This window comes from Phyllobates terribilis, unplaced genomic scaffold (assembly GCF_046119375.1).
Source record: "Phyllobates terribilis strain yellow unplaced genomic scaffold, ASM4611937v1 Scaffold_12__6_contigs__length_324123572, whole genome shotgun sequence".
NCBI lineage: Eukaryota > Metazoa > Chordata > Amphibia > Anura > Dendrobatidae > Phyllobates > Phyllobates terribilis.
Genome location: NW_027362772.1, coordinates 251,439,011 through 251,457,790, shown reverse-complemented (window position 1 = coordinate 251,457,790; position 18,780 = coordinate 251,439,011). Strand labels below are relative to the sequence as shown.

The 18,780-nt window shown below is 44.9% G+C and overlaps 1 protein-coding gene across 2 annotated transcripts in view; it reads right to left on the bottom strand.

Annotated features, from left to right (window-relative positions):
- Positions 1-17,797, bottom strand: part of SLC35E2B (solute carrier family 35 member E2B) — a 52,871-nt gene extending 35,074 nt beyond the window's left edge. The window contains exon 1 of one of the 2 annotated variants that reach the window (XM_073656818.1): positions 17,670-17,797. The gene's annotated coding sequence lies outside the window, so the exon portion shown is untranslated. Of the gene's footprint in view, positions 1-12,431; positions 12,581-17,669 lie in introns of those variants that run through there. The other variant, XM_073656820.1, reaches the window with a different exon arrangement.
- Positions 17,798-18,780: the final 983 nt, after the last annotated feature.

The window sequence follows — 18,780 nt, the reverse complement described above, 5'->3', positions numbered from 1 at the left end:
AATTACTGATCCTGTACTGATCCTGAGTTACATCCTGTATTATACTCCAGAGCTGCACTCACTATTCTGCTGGTGCAGTCACTGTGTACATACATTACATTACTGATCCTGAGTTACATCCTGTATTATACTCCAGAGCTGCACTCCCTATTCTGCTGGTGGAGTCACTGTGTACATACATTACATTACTGATCCTGTACTGATCCTGAGTTACATCCTGTATTATACTCCAGAGCTGCACTCATTATTCTGCTGGTGCAGTCACTGTGTACATACATTACATTACTGATCCTGAGTTACATCCTGTATTATACTCCAGAGCTGCACTCACTATTCTGCTGGTGCAGTCACTGTGTACATACATTACATTACTGATCCTGAGTTACATCCTGTATTATCCTCCAGAGCTGCACTCACTATTCTGCTGGTGCAGTCACTGTGTACATACATTACATTACTGATCCTGAGTTACATCCTGTATTATACTCCAGAGCTGCACTCACTATTCTGCTGGTGCAGTCACTGTGTACATACATTACATTACTGATCCTGAGTTACATCCTGTATTATACTCCAGAGCTGCACTCACTATTCTGCTGGTGCAGTCACTGTGTACATTACATTACTTATCCTGTACTGATCCTGAGTTACATCCTGTATTATACTCCAGAGCTGCACTCACTATTCTGCTGGTGCAGTCACTGTGTACATAAATTACTGATCCTGTACTGATCCTGAGTTACATCCTGTATTATACTGCAGAGCTGCACTCACTATTCTGCTGGTGCAGTCACTGTGTACATACATTACATTACTGATCCTGAGTTATATCCTGTATTATACTCCAGAGCTGCACTCATTATTCTGCTGGTGCAGTCACTGTGTACATACATTACATTACTTATCCTGTACTGATCCTGAGTTACATCCTGTATTATACTGCAGAGCTGCACTCACTATTCTGCTGGTGCAGTCACTGTGTACATACATTACATTACTGATCCTGAGTTATATCCTGTATTATACTCCAGAGCTGCACTCACTATTCTGCTGGTGCAGTCACTGTGCACATATATTACTTATCCTGAACTGATCCTGAGTTACATCCTGTATTATACTCCTGAGCTGCACTCACTATTCTGCTGGTGCAGTCACTGTGTACATACATTACATTACTTTATCCTGAACTGATCCCGAGTTACATCCTGTATTATACCCCAGAGCTGCACTCACTATTCCGCTGGTGCAGTCACGGTGTACATACATTATACACTGCTCAAAAAAAATAAAGGGAACACTTAAACAACAGAATATAACTCCAAGTAAATCAAACTTCTGTGAAATTAAACTGTCCACTTAGTAAGCAACACTGATTGACAACCAATTTCACATGCTGTTGTGCAAATGGAATAGACAATAGATGGAAATTATTGGCAATTATCAAGACACCCTCAATAAAGGAGTGGTTCTGCAGGTGGGGACCACAGACCACATCTCAGTACCAATGCTTTCTGGCTGATGTTTCGGTCACTTTTGAATGTTGGTTGTGCTTTCACACCCGTGGTAGCATGAGACGGACTCTACAACCCTCAGAAGTTGCTCAGATAGTGCAGCTCATCCAGGAAGGTACATCAATGCGAGCTGTGGCAAGAAGGTTTGCTGTGTCTGTCAGCGTAGTGTCCAGAGACTGGAGGCGCTACCAGGAGACAGGCCAGTACACCAGGAGACAGGCCAGTACACCTAGAGATGTGGAGAGCAACAACCCAGCAGCAGGACCGCTACCTCCGCCTTTGTGCAAGGAGGAACAGGAGGAGCACTGCCAGAGCCCTGCAAAATGACCTCCAGCAGGCCACAAATGTGCATGTGTCTGCACAAATGGTTAGAAACTGACTCCATGAGGGTGGCATGAGGGCCCGACATCCACAGATGGGGGTTGTGCTCACAGCCCAACACCGTGCAGGACGCTTGGCATTTGCCACAGAACACCAGGATTGGCAAAGTCGCCACTGGGGCCCTGTGCTCTTCACAGATGAAAGCAGGTTCACACTGAGCACATGTGACAGACGTGACAGAGTCTGGAGACGTCGTGGAGAGCGATCAGCTGTCTGCAACATCCTTCAGCATGACCGGTTTGGCAGTAGGTCAGTAATGGTGTGGGGTGGCATTTCTTTGGAGGGCCGCACAGCCCTCCCTCCCTGTGCTCGCCAGAGGTAGCCTGACTGCCATTAGGTACTGAGATGAGACCCTCAGACCCCTTGTGAGACCATATGCTGGTGCGGTTGGCCCTGGGTTCCTCCTAATGCAGGACAATGCGAGACCTCATGTGGCTGGAGTGGGTCAGCATTTCCTGCAAGATGAAGGCATTGAAGCTATGGACGGGCCCACCCGTTCCCCAGACCTGAATCCGATTGAGCACATCTGGGACATCATGTCTCGCTCCATCCACCAATGTCATGTTGCACCACAGACTGTCCAGGAGTTGGTGGATGCTTTAGTCCAGGTCTGGCAGGAGATCCCACAGGAGACCATCCACAACCTCATCAGGAGCATGACCAGGCATTGTAGGGAGGTCATACAAGCACATGGAGGCCACACACAATACTGAGCCTCATTGTGACTTGTTTTAAGGACATTACATCAAAGTTGGATCAGCCTGTAGTGTGTTTTTCCACTTTAATTTTGGGGGTGACTCCAAATCCAGGCCTCCATTGGTTAATAAATTTGATTTCCATTGATGATTTTTGTGTGATTTTGTGGTCAGCACATTCAACTTTGTACAGAACAAAGTATTCAATGAGAATATTTCATTCATTCAGATCTAGGATGTGTTATTTGAGTGTTCCCTTTATTTTTTGAGCAGTGTATTACTTACCCTGTACTGATCCTGAGTTACATCCTGTATTACACTCCAGAGCTGCACTCACTTTTCTGCTGGTGCAGTCACTGTGTACATACATTACATTACTTATCCTGAGGTTACATCCTGTATTATACTCCAGAGCTGCACTCATTATTCTGCTGGTGCAGTCACTGTGTACATACATTACATTACTGATCCTGAGTTACATCCTGTATTATCCTCCAGAGCTGCACTCACTATTCTGCTGGTGCAGTCACTGTGTACATACATTACATTACTGATCCTGAGTTACATCCTGTATTATACTCCAGAGCTGCACTCACTATTCTGCTGGTGCAGTCACTGTGTACATACATTACATTACTGATCCTGAGTTACATCCTGTATTATCCTCCAGAGCTGCACTCACTATTCTGCTGGTGCAGTCACTGTGTACATACATTACATTACTGATCCTGAGTTACATCCTGTATTATACTCCAGAGCTGCACTCACTATTCTGCTGGTGCAGTCACTGTGTACATAAATTACTGATCCTGTACTGATCCTGAGTTACATCCTGTATTATACTCCAGAGCTGCACTCACTATTCTGCTGGTGCAGTCACTGTGTACATACATTACATTACTTATCCTGTACTGATCCTGAGTTACATCCTGTATTATACTCCAGAGCTGCACTCACTATTCTGCTGGTGCAGTCACTGTGTACATAAATTACTGATCCTGTACTGATCCTGAGTTACATCCTGTATTATACTCCAGAGCTGCACTCACTATTCTGCTGGTGCAGTCACTGTGTACATACATTACATTACTGATCCTGTACTGATCCTGAGTTACATCCTGTATTATACTCCAGAGCTGCACTCATTATTCTGCTGGTGCAGTCACTGTGTACATACATTACATTACTTATCCTGTACTGATCCTGAGTTACATCCTGTATTATACTGCAGAGCTGCACTCACTATTCTGCTGGTGCAGTCACTGTGTACATACATTACATTACTGATCCTGAGTTATATCCTGTATTATACTCCAGAGCTGCACTCACTATTCTGCTGGTGCAGTCACTGTGTACATATATTACTTATCCTGAACTGATCCTGAGTTACATCCTGTATTATACTCCTGAGCTGCACTCACTATTCTGCTGGTACAGTCACTGTGTACAAATATTATATTACTTATCCTGTACCGGTCCTGAGCTACATCCTGTATTATACCCCAGAGCTGCACTCACTATTCTGCTGGTGCAGTCACTGTGTACATACATTACATTACTTTATCCTGAACTGATCCCGAGTTACATCCTGTATTATACCCCAGAGCTGCACTCACTATTCCGCTGGTGCAGTCACGGTGTACATACATTATACACTGCTCAAAAAAAATAAAGGGAACACTTAAACAACAGAATATAACTCCAAGTAAATCAAACTTCTGTGAAATTAAACTGTCCACTTAGTAAGCAACACTGATTGACAACCAATTTCACATGCTGTTGTGCAAATGGAATAGACAATAGATGGAAATTATTGGCAATTATCAAGACACCCTCAATAAAGGAGTGGTTCTGCAGGTGGGGACCACAGACCACATCTCAGTACCAATGCTTTCTGGCTGATGTTTCGGTCACTTTTGAATGTTGGTTGTGCTTTCACACCCGTGGTAGCATGAGACGGACTCTACAACCCTCAGAAGTTGCTCAGATAGTGCAGCTCATCCAGGAAGGTACATCAATGCGAGCTGTGGCAAGAAGGTTTGCTGTGTCTGTCAGCGTAGTGTCCAGAGACTGGAGGCGCTACCAGGAGACAGGCCAGTACACCAGGAGACAGGCCAGTACACCTAGAGATGTGGAGAGCAACAACCCAGCAGCAGGACCGCTACCTCCGCCTTTGTGCAAGGAGGAACAGGAGGAGCACTGCCAGAGCCCTGCAAAATGACCTCCAGCAGGCCACAAATGTGCATGTGTCTGCACAAATGGTTAGAAACTGACTCCATGAGGGTGGCATGAGGGCCCGACATCCACAGATGGGGGTTGTGCTCACAGCCCAACACCGTGCAGGACGCTTGGCATTTGCCACAGAACACCAGGATTGGCAAAGTCGCCACTGGGGCCCTGTGCTCTTCACAGATGAAAGCAGGTTCACACTGAGCACATGTGACAGACGTGACAGAGTCTGGAGACGTCGTGGAGAGCGATCAGCTGTCTGCAACATCCTTCAGCATGACCGGTTTGGCAGTAGGTCAGTAATGGTGTGGGGTGGCATTTCTTTGGAGGGCCGCACAGCCCTCCCTCCCTGTGCTCGCCAGAGGTAGCCTGACTGCCATTAGGTACTGAGATGAGACCCTCAGACCCCTTGTGAGACCATATGCTGGTGCGGTTGGCCCTGGGTTCCTCCTAATGCAGGACAATGCGAGACCTCATGTGGCTGGAGTGGGTCAGCATTTCCTGCAAGATGAAGGCATTGAAGCTATGGACGGGCCCACCCGTTCCCCAGACCTGAATCCGATTGAGCACATCTGGGACATCATGTCTCGCTCCATCCACCAATGTCATGTTGCACCACAGACTGTCCAGGAGTTGGTGGATGCTTTAGTCCAGGTCTGGCAGGAGATCCCACAGGAGACCATCCACAACCTCATCAGGAGCATGACCAGGCGTTGTAGGGAGGTCATACAAGCACATGGAGGCCACACACAATACTGAGCCTCATTGTGACTTGTTTTAAGGACATTACATCAAAGTTGGATCAGCCTGTAGTGTGTTTTTCCACTTTAATTTTGGGGGTGACTCCAAATCCAGGCCTCCATTGGTTAATAAATTTGATTTCCATTGATGATTTTTGTGTGATTTTGTGGTCAGCACATTCAACTTTGTACAGAACAAAGTATTCAATGAGAATATTTCATTCATTCAGATCTAGGATGTGTTATTTGAGTGTTCCCTTTATTTTTTGAGCAGTGTATTACTTACCCTGTCCTGATCCTGAGTTACATCCTGTATTATACTGCAGAGCTGCACTCACTATTCTGCTGGTGTAGTCACTGTGTACATACATTACATTACTGATCCTGAGTTACCTCCTGTATTACACTCCAGAGCTGCACTCACTTTTCTGCTGGTGCAGTCACTGTGTACATACATTACATTACTTATCCTGAGGTTACATCCTGTATTATACTCCAGAGCTGCATTCATAATTCTGCAGGCTTCAGAGCAGAGTCCCTCTCATTTTTAAAAGCACACAGCCAAGAAGAAGCTCTGCATGTTACTGTCATCATGAAACTTTTCCAAATAGTGTTATTTTATTAATTCTAAAAAAATGTAGCTATTGCATTTTAAAACAAAAAAGGGGTATTCCATCTCCAGTTTTAATATTGTATCCCCCAAATTTAATCCAATTAAAAAAAACTGTCACCAGGTAAAAAGTGGTCAGTTTGGGCTCTTTTTTATGCCTGCTTGAGAAGATCACAAACAAATTTCTTTAGTAGAACAATCCTGAGCTTAGGGCTGCATCAATCATCTAATTCTCTCCCGAAAAAAAATGTCTAAGCTACCGTGCAAAATCAATAATTACACAGAGATGTTTATGCCTTTTTTTGGCACAGTAAAGTTTCCAGCAAAAGCTTAGTTCAGACTATTGACCTATTAGAAGAGTAGTCATTATAAATGAGTTTGGGGTGGTTTTTTTATGTCACCATCATCATCATCATCCTTTAGTATGGGCTCTAACATTCTTTATCACCTCCAATCCTCTGCAGTCCTTCCCACATCTCCCTTTCAAAATCCATAGTTATTGCTAAGTACAGTTCACCCCTTTAAATGTAGGTGGGTCCCAAAAACCTCTGGGAAGAAAGAATTCCGCTCCGACTGCAACCGCTCATATTTTTTTGATCACCCCCCCTTCCATTCCCACCATTCAGCTTTGGGCCAAAAAATTATATATATACACATACATACATCTCACATAAACGATGAGCAACTTTTTTGTTGCTTGATTTGGTTTTCACCAATCCGCAGACACCTTGAGAAAAACAAAATTGTCAGCGTGTCTCCAAACTCTTTACTACCAGCCACGCCATTAAGTGACTTGTTTTGTCCCTTGGCCAGTGAACTATAAATGGTTCCTGAATGCTATTATTCTGCACCTACGGTCAAACACTGAGGGCCGAGTGGAGACCTTTATGTGACTCCGGAGATGAGCTGGACAGGAGCCATAATGAACAGGTTGTTTGCTTACAGTCAGCGATGTGCAATGAATCAGATAGGAGAACGTCTTAGCTAAATTGAATCTATTGTCTGAAGAAATTTTTGGCGCCGGGTGATCGGGAGCCAAAACAATTAAGACATTTATATTCCTCTGGTACTAAAAGCCGACTGTCACTTGAAGTTCACGGACATGTGAGATTGGACTGAGCTCTCTCTTTATGGAACAGGTAAATATCAGGAGGTAATTCTCTATGTATTAGGTGCTGTGTAAGAGCACTGTGTACATTATAAAAAGAAGGAGGTCTTCAGCTTCATTATTCCCAAACATCTGCACATGGCACTTCTGTCTAAGCTGGAATTGTGGAGGTATGGTCAGTCCTAGGCATCCTACCTGCAGTAAAGCAACTGTCTGACAGAGTGACCAAAGTGATGAAAGTAGATGTGCCATATAGAAAAACCATATTAATTGGGCTGCCAGGGAAGTCTTAGTGAATGCAGGGGGGTTGCCTACTCAGGGTCCTCATCTTTGAGCCCGAGTACAACAGTGTCCATTGCTTTGAAGGATCAGCCATGTCCAAACATAGGGAAAAAAATACAACTAATGCTTCATTTTGTCTGTGGTGGACATGGAAACTTGAAGCAGCTTTTCCCAAAAATTTGCTTCCCCTACCTTCAAAAATTCGTACCTTTACTTTTGAAAACATACTCAACCATTCCATACTGAACATGCTAAGGCAAGCCCGCTCCACATACGACCCGTCAGAGGATGTTGTGTGGTCCGCAGAGCAGTCTGGGATGCACCAGCTCCTTCTTCCCATATTCAAATGTATTCGCATCTTTCAGACGGGTGCTCCTCTGCCCCACTGTAGCGCCAGGACTGGGGCAGAGGAGCACCCGTCAGTACCGGCGCCAACGTGCAGCAACGTGAGGAGGTCAGCATGGTGCTGACATCATCATACTGCTTCCGGGGCCGCACAGGCAGAGGAGACGTCGGGTATCGGTAAGCGCTCCATGGAGGAGCCACAGATTACATGTCATGTTATTTTAAAGGAGGTGGAGATCGTGTTACTACAATGGCATTTTGGGGGAGATTGTGAAAGGGTCATAGCATAGTGAGGAGCAGTGGGTTGGGGGGAGAATTTAGAAAAAGGCATTTTTGGGGAGATATGGAGAGAGGCTGTGTGGGGGATATAGAAAGGGGCAGTATGGAGGATTTTATGGAAAAGGACAGTGTAGGGCAGGGGTCTCAAACTTGGCTGGGCATATGTGCCGCACACGGAAAAAAATTAAATTTGGGGGGCCGCATTCTTTGCATGACAAAGTGATATTTTTAGATATAATACCATTTTTTTTTCTATACATCTTTTGGACTGGTCCTCATCTTGTAGCAATGCCCCATCCAGGTCCCCACATTGCACACATGTCGCCATCCAGGTCCCCACATTGCACACATGTCGCCATCCAGGTCCCCACATTGCACACATGTCGCCATCCAGGTCCCCACATTGCACACATGTCGCCATCCAGGTCCCCACATTGCACACATGTCGCCATCCAGGTCCCCACATTGCACACATGTCGCCATCCAGGTCCCCACATTGCACACATGTCGCCATCCAGGTCCCCACATTGCACACATGTCGCCATCCAGGTCCCCACATTGCACACATGTCGCCATCCAGGTCCCCACATTGCACACATGTTGCCATCCAGGTCCCCACAATGCAGATATGTCCCCATCCAGGTCCCCATATTGTAGCTATGTCCCCATCCAGGTCCCCATATTGCAGCTAAGTCCCCATCCAGATCCCCATACTGTGGATATGTCCCTATTCAGGTCCCCATATTGTAGCTATGTCCCTAAGCAGCTCCCCATATTGTGGATATGTCCCGTGTCATTCTTCACATACACATAATAACAGAGAAAAAAAAAAAAAAGAAAAAAAGATTCTTCTCACCTGTCCTCCATTCCCTCGTCCTTTCTGCACATGCGGCCCGCAAGCACCATAGACCCCGTATCGATCGTGGCCCGGTCCAGGAGCCGCGGACATCAGCGCTTTCATTCAGTGTATTGCCGCACAGAGACCGGCTCTCTGCACAGCAATACCAATGCCAGCCGCCGGTCAATCAGAGGCGAGCAGCTGACATCAGCGCATGGCAGTGACGTCATACGCCGCTGCGCTGGGACGCAGGTGTCAGCTGCTGGCCTCTGATAAGCCGGTGGCTGGCATTGGTATTGCTGTGCAGAGAGCCGGTCTCTGTGCGGCAATACACTGAATGAAAGCGCTGATGTCCGCGGCTCCTGGACCGGGCCACGATCGATACGGGGTCTATGGTGCCTACGGGCCGCATGAAGGAGCCGGAGGGGCCACATACAGCCCACGTGTTGGAGACCCCTGGTGTAGGGGGTACATTATACAGAGGGGCAGTGTGGGGGATATTTTGGAGAAGGGTAGTGTGTTTGAGGGGGTATATTGAGCATGAAGCACAGTAAAGGTCAATTATTTATTCATGGGCAGAGCATAGGAGATATTTTGTATTTATGGGATAGCAAAATGATACTTTTATTTTTAAGGGCACCAAGTATGGAAGTGCTGCTGAAGACAGAGAAGAGGGAAGTATGGAGAGAAGAGCTGTGGGAATAAAAATCTCATCCTGGCGTCTGTGCTACATGACAAAAGGGATCGGAACGACTTCAATCAGAGAAGATGTCACCTATAAGGTTTATACTGTAAGTGATCTTGCCTGAATCTCAGCAATACTGTGGTTCTTGTGTGTTACGTAGTCTGATCATGGCTGGTAACAACAATCTCCTTACCACTGTTAATGACATACTCTGAATTGCAGGTTCATGCAATACAAATATATATGGGGCTGACCAGATATTACAATTAATCACTTGGCGCTGCACTCGTGCACCGACGGTCATTGCAGCGCTGCACTCGTGCACCGACGGTCATTGCAGCGCTGCACTCGTGCACCGACGGTCATTGCAGCGCTGCACTCGTGCACCGACGGTCATTGCAGCGCTGCACTCGTGCACCGACGGTCATTGCAGCGCTGCACTCGTGCACCGACGGTCATTGCAGCGCTGCACTCGTGCACCGACGGTCATTGCAGCGCTGCACTCGTGCACCGACGGTCATTGCAGCGCTGCACTCGTGCACCGACGGTCATTGCAGCGCTGCACTCGTGCACCGACGGTCATTGCAGCGCTGCACTCGCGCACCGACGGTCATTGCAGCGCTGCACTCGCGCACCGACGGTCATTGCAGCGCTGCACTCGCGCACCGACGGTCATTGCAGCGCTGCACTCGCGCACCGACGGTCATTGCAGCGCTGCACTCGCGCACCGACGGTCATTGCAGCGCTGCACTCGCGCACCGACGGTCATTGCAGCGCTGCACTCGCGCACCGACGGTCATTGCAGCGCTGCACTCGCGCACCGACGGTCATTGCAGCGCTGCACTCGCGCACCGACGGTCATTGCAGCGCTGCACTCGCGCACCGACGGTCATTGCAGCGCTGCACTCGCGCACCGACGGTCATTGCAGCGCTGCACTCGCGCACCGACGGTCATTGCAGCGCTGCACTCGCGCGGGCAGTGGACCATATTTTGCACACATGAAGCAATCCATAACGTGTTTCATGGCTATGTTAAAACTTAAATCTATCAAAAATTAGAGATCTGAGATTATGAACAAAATTTGGCGAGTTTATGCTACAAAAAAAGCTCGGTTCAAGTTAGAGTGTGTTCACACTTTTTTTTTTTTTGTGAGCAGAAACTCTCAAAATCCTTCTCAAATACTCAATATTTGGTTCCGGTGATGTATTAGTCTACTGATGGTGGTTCTGGGGATGTATTCATGCAACTACTCCTTTCAATAAAAATTTGCAGCCCTTAGGATTAGTTCAGTATGGCAATGTGGCCCTTGGACCAAAAAATGTTATGAACCCCTGTACTAAGGCCTCAGTTCATCATCCATAGTGTACTTTTATATTTATGCTTAGTAAACGTGTGTTTAGACATTTTTGCACCAAAATCAAAATTTGATTTTCATTATACTTCATTTCATTGGCCTTCATTATTCAGATGTTTTCTGCCAATTTGTCTTTTGTGACTGTTCAAAATGTTCCTAAGTTTTTGTGCTCAAGCAGATGATCGGAAATTCACATTGCTCTAGACCGTCAATAACTTGGCTGCTGGACAAGGATCCTGTGAATGGTGTCGCCCAACTCTGACTATAATAATTGCAAAATAAGAGAACACCCAGGTACGGTACTGCTGGAGGCCAAGAACTGTGCAACAAAACCAGAATTTGTTTACTGCGAAAGTTGCCCGTGATTTCCTGTGCTTCGCTTCTATCTGACGCAAAATGTGTGAATTTCCAAAACAATTTAGGTTACAATTCTGGCGTAATTGCTCTGATGGATCGGGGCCATAATGCCTAATCACCTCTTAACAGAGCTGCAAGAACATATATTAGTATAGTCTCACTGCACTACACATATCCTTGAGGAAGCGACAGCGAAACGATTTAAGCACTTGGCACCTACATTTCTATGTATGTTTTCTCATGGATTATACGATTGTTAATAATTTGCATGTATGCATCTAAACTGTATTTACATCACTCATGTACCACTGAGGAAGATCTATAGCAACATTGCCAACAAACGTATGTGTGAACTGTATCATCACGTATGATTATGTGTACTCCCCTTTGATTTCAGGTAACATGTCAATTCTTCGTATTTTTTATTGGTTTTACCCATGTAACTGATACAAATAATCAGTCTTTATTATAGTATTACATTATCTTTGTGGTGTCATTTTTATAGGTTTATACAAGCACATAATGCCTGCCCACCGAGCAGAGTTTTGCGGGAAAGAAACTTCTAGGTTTGTAAACCTAAGTTTTCAGGTGTTAATGTGAACTAAGCTTTATGTTCTGTTCAACAAAAAGACAAATAGCGGAAACTGAACAGCAATGGGGCCCTTCTGCATGTGACGGATACTTTAGGTTAGGTGCACAGTTACAGAGAGGGCAGTGAACTTGGCCTATGGCCGGGTTCAGATTGCCATTCTCTCCATGCGCGGTCTGTGGAGCACATGTAATAATGTATATTACAATAATGTATAATACGCTTGTCTTGACGAACTCTAAAAAGGAGTTCTATAGGTTTCTATTCCATGTAATAATCCAGATTATTGTATAACCAAGGTCCTTTTGATAATTAGTTGCAACTGGAAAAAAAATCAACAATAAAACCAGCAAAACAAAGAAAAATGCACATGCAAACAACCACAGTAACACAGGATGATAGCAAATATGCCTATTAAATGTCTAACCTTCTGCAGCACATGACTGAAGAGATCCGGCCGTGAGGAGGAATGGCGGAGGGAGCATGAAGGAGGAATAGCATTCAGAACAATTTGCTAATATTTGTCAAGAACTTGCCAGTAGATACAACAACTAGCAATACGCTGTGTGCAATGTAATGTCTACCAGAGCAAAGTACAAGAAGTCTAAAGGCCAAACGGGATTGATAACAGCCCAAAAGAAATGTCACAGACTGACAGAATGGAGAAATGTTGTTCCCCATCTTCTCCTCACCAGTGCTAAGATTCTCTCATCCGAAAGAATCGGATCACACTCTGATCAAACTCGGATAAGAGTGTCATCGCTGTAATAGATCCGATTCTCTTGAAGGAGAGAATCTACGCTCGTGTGACCCAGTTTTGCATTGAGTGTTCCTCTAAAGGGTTATGCTCAAGTTGTAAAATGCTTAAAAAACAAGCAACTTAATAAAAATCCACAATACTGTTATTGAACTTCGACCCTAGAAAAATGATACTAGCTCTGTGCCTACTACTGGTAGTGCCTGTGAAAATGACAACTTGTATGCACGCGAGGGGCTTCGGTGCACCCTTGGAGTGGCCAAGAATTTGCTGCATCATTACACCCCCTAATTTTAAGTGTTGGCGCTTCCCCCTCTTCTGATTAACAATGCTTGCTTTCCCAGAGTGAGTGCGCGAATACGCACTAACAGTGCCTGAGCCCAGCTGCGTGCACACAGGTGCAACATTATGCCGGTGTGCCATCGGCTTACAAATTAGAAAGGAAACTGGGAATACCAGCACGCAGGAGGATATTCATAGGGCTCCCGTCCAGCGGATATGGATTAGTGAAATGTCAGCTGGACCAGGGACCTGTGTATCAATTCGCTAATCTCTAAGGGGCAGATTCGGTAGCGGACCTGCCACCCTTCCTGGAACATCTTTCTTTGTATTGGCTGATTCATTATTTTAGAAATCTGTGCACTTTAGATGGGGATAAACTGTCATAAGGGAGAGAAGGTGTCTGCTTAAGGTCGGCTGCAGACGAGTGTAGGAAAACTCTGGCCAGTCACTTCTGCAAATGGCAGACATGACCAGCTCCGAGTGCAGCTCCGTGTGTTCTACCGAATACTGAAGGAGTGCAGGAGCTGACAGCCATTTACATGCACTATTCTGGACCGTAAATTGGGCCAGTGTAGTGCACGCTGTGATTTTTCTTCTTATGGACAGGCCACCTGTATAGCCAGGGAAGAAGAAAATGTCTAGATAGTGCTCAGCCAAGCAGAGGTTAATTAGTGCTTAAACGTCAAGGTGTTATCTATATGGATAGGAAAATGGATCACCTATTGACCTATGTAAGGTAACGGTGTTGTTCACATTACCATTTTTTTTTTTTTTTTTTTTTTAAATACACAGACCGATAGTCTGCAAGGAGAAAAAAAATAGTTGCAGATTGTGCTACATTTAAGCGTTTTCCAGATCAATCGGTGAGTAAAAAATGAATCCGATATGTGTAGCCATCCGCAAGATATGCATTTTTCACAAACCCACTGCAAGTATTAACATAGGAAACTGTATTTGGCCTATTTTATTTTCATTTGTTAATGTATAAAATGGATTTCATACAGAAGTAAAACACTAACATGCGGAAAACCTACTGATGGCATATATGGATGACAATACGGATTAAAATATGGACGATTTTACAAAGGTAGTCCTACCATATACATCTGATCTATAAAGAAGGCTCATGTAAACTGCAGACCTAGCAGCTGCCAAACACAGTACATACATTGGAATTGGTTCAAATTGATTTGCAAGTCGGTCCATCGGCCACGTGAGTAATCAGTCGCCATCGGCGGGAGTCCCGAGAACATCCTCCTGGTAAATGTAGATCTTTTTTTGAGTAGCCAGGCTGGTTAATCCATAAAAAAATCCGGGGATGTCGGCAGGTAAGAAGTGGTTCTCTGGGCTCTCTGTCTAGTGGCCACAGAAATTACCGACGTGGCCGATGTACCGGGTCCTGCGAATTGAATTGCACCAAGTCTTACTAATTATAAACACACACATTATATTTACAGTACAGACCAAAAGTTTGGACACACCATCTCATTTAAAGATTTTTCTGCATTTTCATGACTATGAAAATTGTACATTCACACTGAAGGCATCAAAACTATGAATTAACACATGTGGAATTATATACTTAACAAAAAAGTGTGAAACAACTGAAAATATGTCTTATATTCTAGGTTCTTCAAAGTAGCCACCTTTTGCTTTGATGACTGCTTTGCACACTCTTGGCATTCTCTTGATCAGCTTCAAGAGGTAGTCACCGGAAATGGTTTTCACTTCACAGGTGTGCCCTGTCAGGTTTAATAAGTGGGATTTCTTGCCTTATAAATGGGGTTGGGACCATCAGTTGTGTTGTGCAGAAGTCAGGTGGATACACATCTGATAGTCCTACTGAATAGACTGTTAGAATTTGTATTATGGCAAGAAAAAAGCAGCTAAGTAAAGAAAAACAAGTGGCCATCATTACTTTAAGAAATGAAGGTCAGTCAGTCCGAAAAATTGGGAAAACTTTGAAAGTGTCCCCAAGTGCAGTTGCAAAAACCATCAAGCGCTACAAAGAAACTGGCTCACATGAGGACCACCACAGGAAAGGAAGACCAAGAGTCACCTCTGCTTCTGAGGATAAGTTTATCCGAGTCACCAACCTCAGAAATCGCAGGTTAACAGCAGCTCAGATTAGAGACCAGGTCAATGCCACACAGAGTTCTAGCAGCAGACACATCTCTACAACAACTGTTAAGAGGAGACTTTGTGCAGCAGGCCTTCATGGTAAAATAGCTGCTAGGAAACCACTGCTAAGGACAGGCAACAAGCAGAAGAGACTTGTTTGGGCTAAAGAACACAAGGAATGGACATTAGACCAGTGGAAATCTGTGCTTTGGTCTGATGAGTCCAAATTTGAGATCTTTGGTTCCAACCACCGTGTCTTTGTGCGACACAGAAAAGGTGAACGGATGGACTCTACATGCCTGGTTCCCACCGTGAAGCATGGAGGAGGAGGTGTGATGGTGTGGGGGTGCTTTGCTGGTGACACTGTTGGGGATTTATTCAAAATTGAAGGCATACTGAACCAGCATGGCTACCACAGCATCTTGCAGCGGCATGCTATAACATCCGGTTTGCGTTTAGTTGGACCATCATTTATTTTTCAACAGGACAATGACCCCCAACACACCTCCAGGCTGTGTAAGGGCTATTTGACCAAGAAGGAGAGTGATGGGGTGCTACGCCAGATGACCTGGCCTCCACAGTCACCAGACCTGAACCCAATCAAGATGGTTTGGGGTGAGCTGGACCGCAGAGTGAAGGCAAAAGGGCCAACAAGTGCTAAGCATCTCTGGGAACTCCTTCAAGATTGTTGGAAGACCATTTCCAGTGACTACCTCTTGAAGCTCATCAAGAGAATGCCAAGAGTGTGCAAAGCAGTCATCAAAGCAAAAGGTGGCTACTTTGAAGAACCTAGAATATAAGACATATTTTCAGTTGTTTCACACTTTTTTGTTAAGTATATAATTCCACATGTGATAATTCATAGTTTTGATGCCTTCAGTGTGAATGTACAATTTTCATAGTCATGAAAATACAGAAAAAGCTTTAAATGAGGCGTGTCCAAACTTTTGGTCTGTACTGTACATAGTCATATACTGTAACTCCTCGATAAACTACCCTTAACTCTATATCGCTCTACTGATATAAGACAACAAGCAGGTACAGCCAGTCACTACCTAACCTGAGAGCAAACATGGAAATATGGCTTAAAAGCATGTCTATATTTACCTCCAATGACAAAGACCAGTCTCCTCCTAGAAAGTACAGTGAACAATGTAAAATCCTCCACGAGTGCAGCGACTGCATTCACCAAAATATTCCAGTTTGGGCCACACCACTGTAACCATCAATCCAGGGGGTTCAGTCCCTTTGAGAAGCCAAGAACTCAACAAAATTTACTGATCTTGTTGTCAAAAGATCCTCCACTAGGAACACTGAAAAGAGGTGTCCTTGTATCTGTTCCCTTCTCTGGCTCTATGGAGCCAGAGCCGTCAATCAAAGAAGAAGGTGGATGGAGATAGAGGGAAACCAAGTAGGTGGGAAGTTGTAATTAAATGATTGGCGCCAGTTCTTGGTTTGAACAGTCATTCTGTGCTGACAGTGTCCCTTTAAAGAAGTTGTCCGCTACCTTTTGATCGGCAGGGGTCCCGCACTCGGCACCCCCGCCGATCAGCTGTTATCAGTGCCGCCGGCCGGAAGTGCTTCCCTGCGGTGCTTGGCCGTCCATCTATAGTGCCCGCTGCGGGGTACTGCACATAAGCCTCCCATTGAATTGAATAGGATTGTTCCTCACCTGGTTTTGGCTCCCACTCCTGAGAAAAAATACTGACCAAATACTGATAGTGGGTCTGTGGCCTTAAGAGGTATTTCTCAGGTCTCCTGTCCAGCGGTCACAGATTACTGACGCAGCCACTGGACTGGGTCATAAGAATTAATTCACATCAACTTGAATCTCATCTTTTCTTCTTTCATCAGCATAGCTCCCCACTGTGAATTGCCATCACTACGAGCGCCGGCCCCTCCAGGCAGGCCCCGCCGGGGGGAGACGGCCCCTCCAGTACCAATGCCTCCCAACAGTCCAAAATGTGGAAGGGTTATTTTCCTTCTAATATGACGTGCTTGTTATCAGTGTATGCCCTTAAGGATATGTTCACATTGGAGGTTTTTTTTTTAATGGATTTTGCAACAGATTCACATTAAAATAATAAAAAAAAAAACTGACAAACCCCAATCATTTGGGGAAATGTGGGCGCCATGAAGATGCGGTGCATTACTTCTGTGAGGGGTACAGGGCCATGTGGTGGTCGCACACAGCTAGCATGTTAGCAGCACACAGAGCCCAGACAAAGGGGCAGCTCCTGTCTGCAGCTTGTAGAGGACAGGAAAGGGTTACACTTCACGACATTTACCGTAAAGCTTCTTCCCAGCCACAGAAGGTGCCCTGTAAGTGCCAGGCCCGGCTGTATAGGGCCCGGACTCCTGTACACAGCGGAGCGGGCGGCGGCCTGCCACTTCCGGGGACCGTCCTCATCACAAGCCCCCTAAACTCGCACCCAACTGCGGCTGTGAATGGTACATGCAGGGTGTTGTGCCGCTATCACCGGTCCATTCCCGGGGGGTACTCACCGCACAGTCCGCCGGGCTGCCCTCACTGTGCCCTCCTCCATAGCAACGCCGTAACCAAGCGCCAGCGAGCAAGAGAGACTCAGAGCGGCGGAGAGGACTGAGCGCCGCGGCTACACTGACACCTAGCGGTGACTGACGGAACTGCGCCATCACTGACTGCTCAGGTTACTCCTCCTAGCAGCCAATCACATCACTGCTGGAATATTATAAGGCAGGTTGGAAACTGCAGTCCCCTCCTGCTGATATCTAGGTCTGCACTATTGTTTTTCTGAGTTGTCATTGAGATAAAAAAATAATAAAATGACGGTTACTCATCGCAGTGTTAGGACAAAGGTTACTATAATTTCTCAATAATTTACATAATTAGAAATAAAAACCTACAACACGACTACACTTCATTTATAAAAAAAATGACATCGTTATTTAATATTAAATAAATTCAAACTTTATAAAGTGGAGAAAATCATCAAAATAATGTGATAACAGAGAAGTAACCAATATCAATAATGTAGGATGTATTACAGATATCTATCAAATGTAATACATAATAATAATAAAAAGTGCAAATATGATAATAAATCAATAATACCGGGCAAACAATTGATCTCTTACATTCATACGAGTCTGGTCTGCAATATTCAGGCAAATGAGTCCATAATAAAGTGCAGAAAAGTCGGTTTTCTCCCAATACTGATGAAGGGAACATGTCCAGTGCATATAAAGCGTAGAGATGGGAAGCGTTCGGGACACGTCGTTATACCAAGGCACGATCAATAAAAAGAACACATAGACCCTCCATTTTTTTAAAGTTTGATTTTATTGTATTTGTTTAATATTAAATATTTAATTTGTATAATCTGAGTTTAGTCATGTAGTATCTGATATAGGGTCACACTGAGGTTTGTTTTTTTTTAATAATAATAGTAAAGTTTTTTAACATTTTTCCATTTTTCCTAGCAAAACGTGTGCTTTTTGGAGACTTTCTTCTCCAAAAACTCCTGTAAAAAAAATTATATATATATATATATATATATATATATATATATATATATATATATATATATATACACTGCTCAAAAAAATAAAGGGAACACAAATAACACATCCTAGA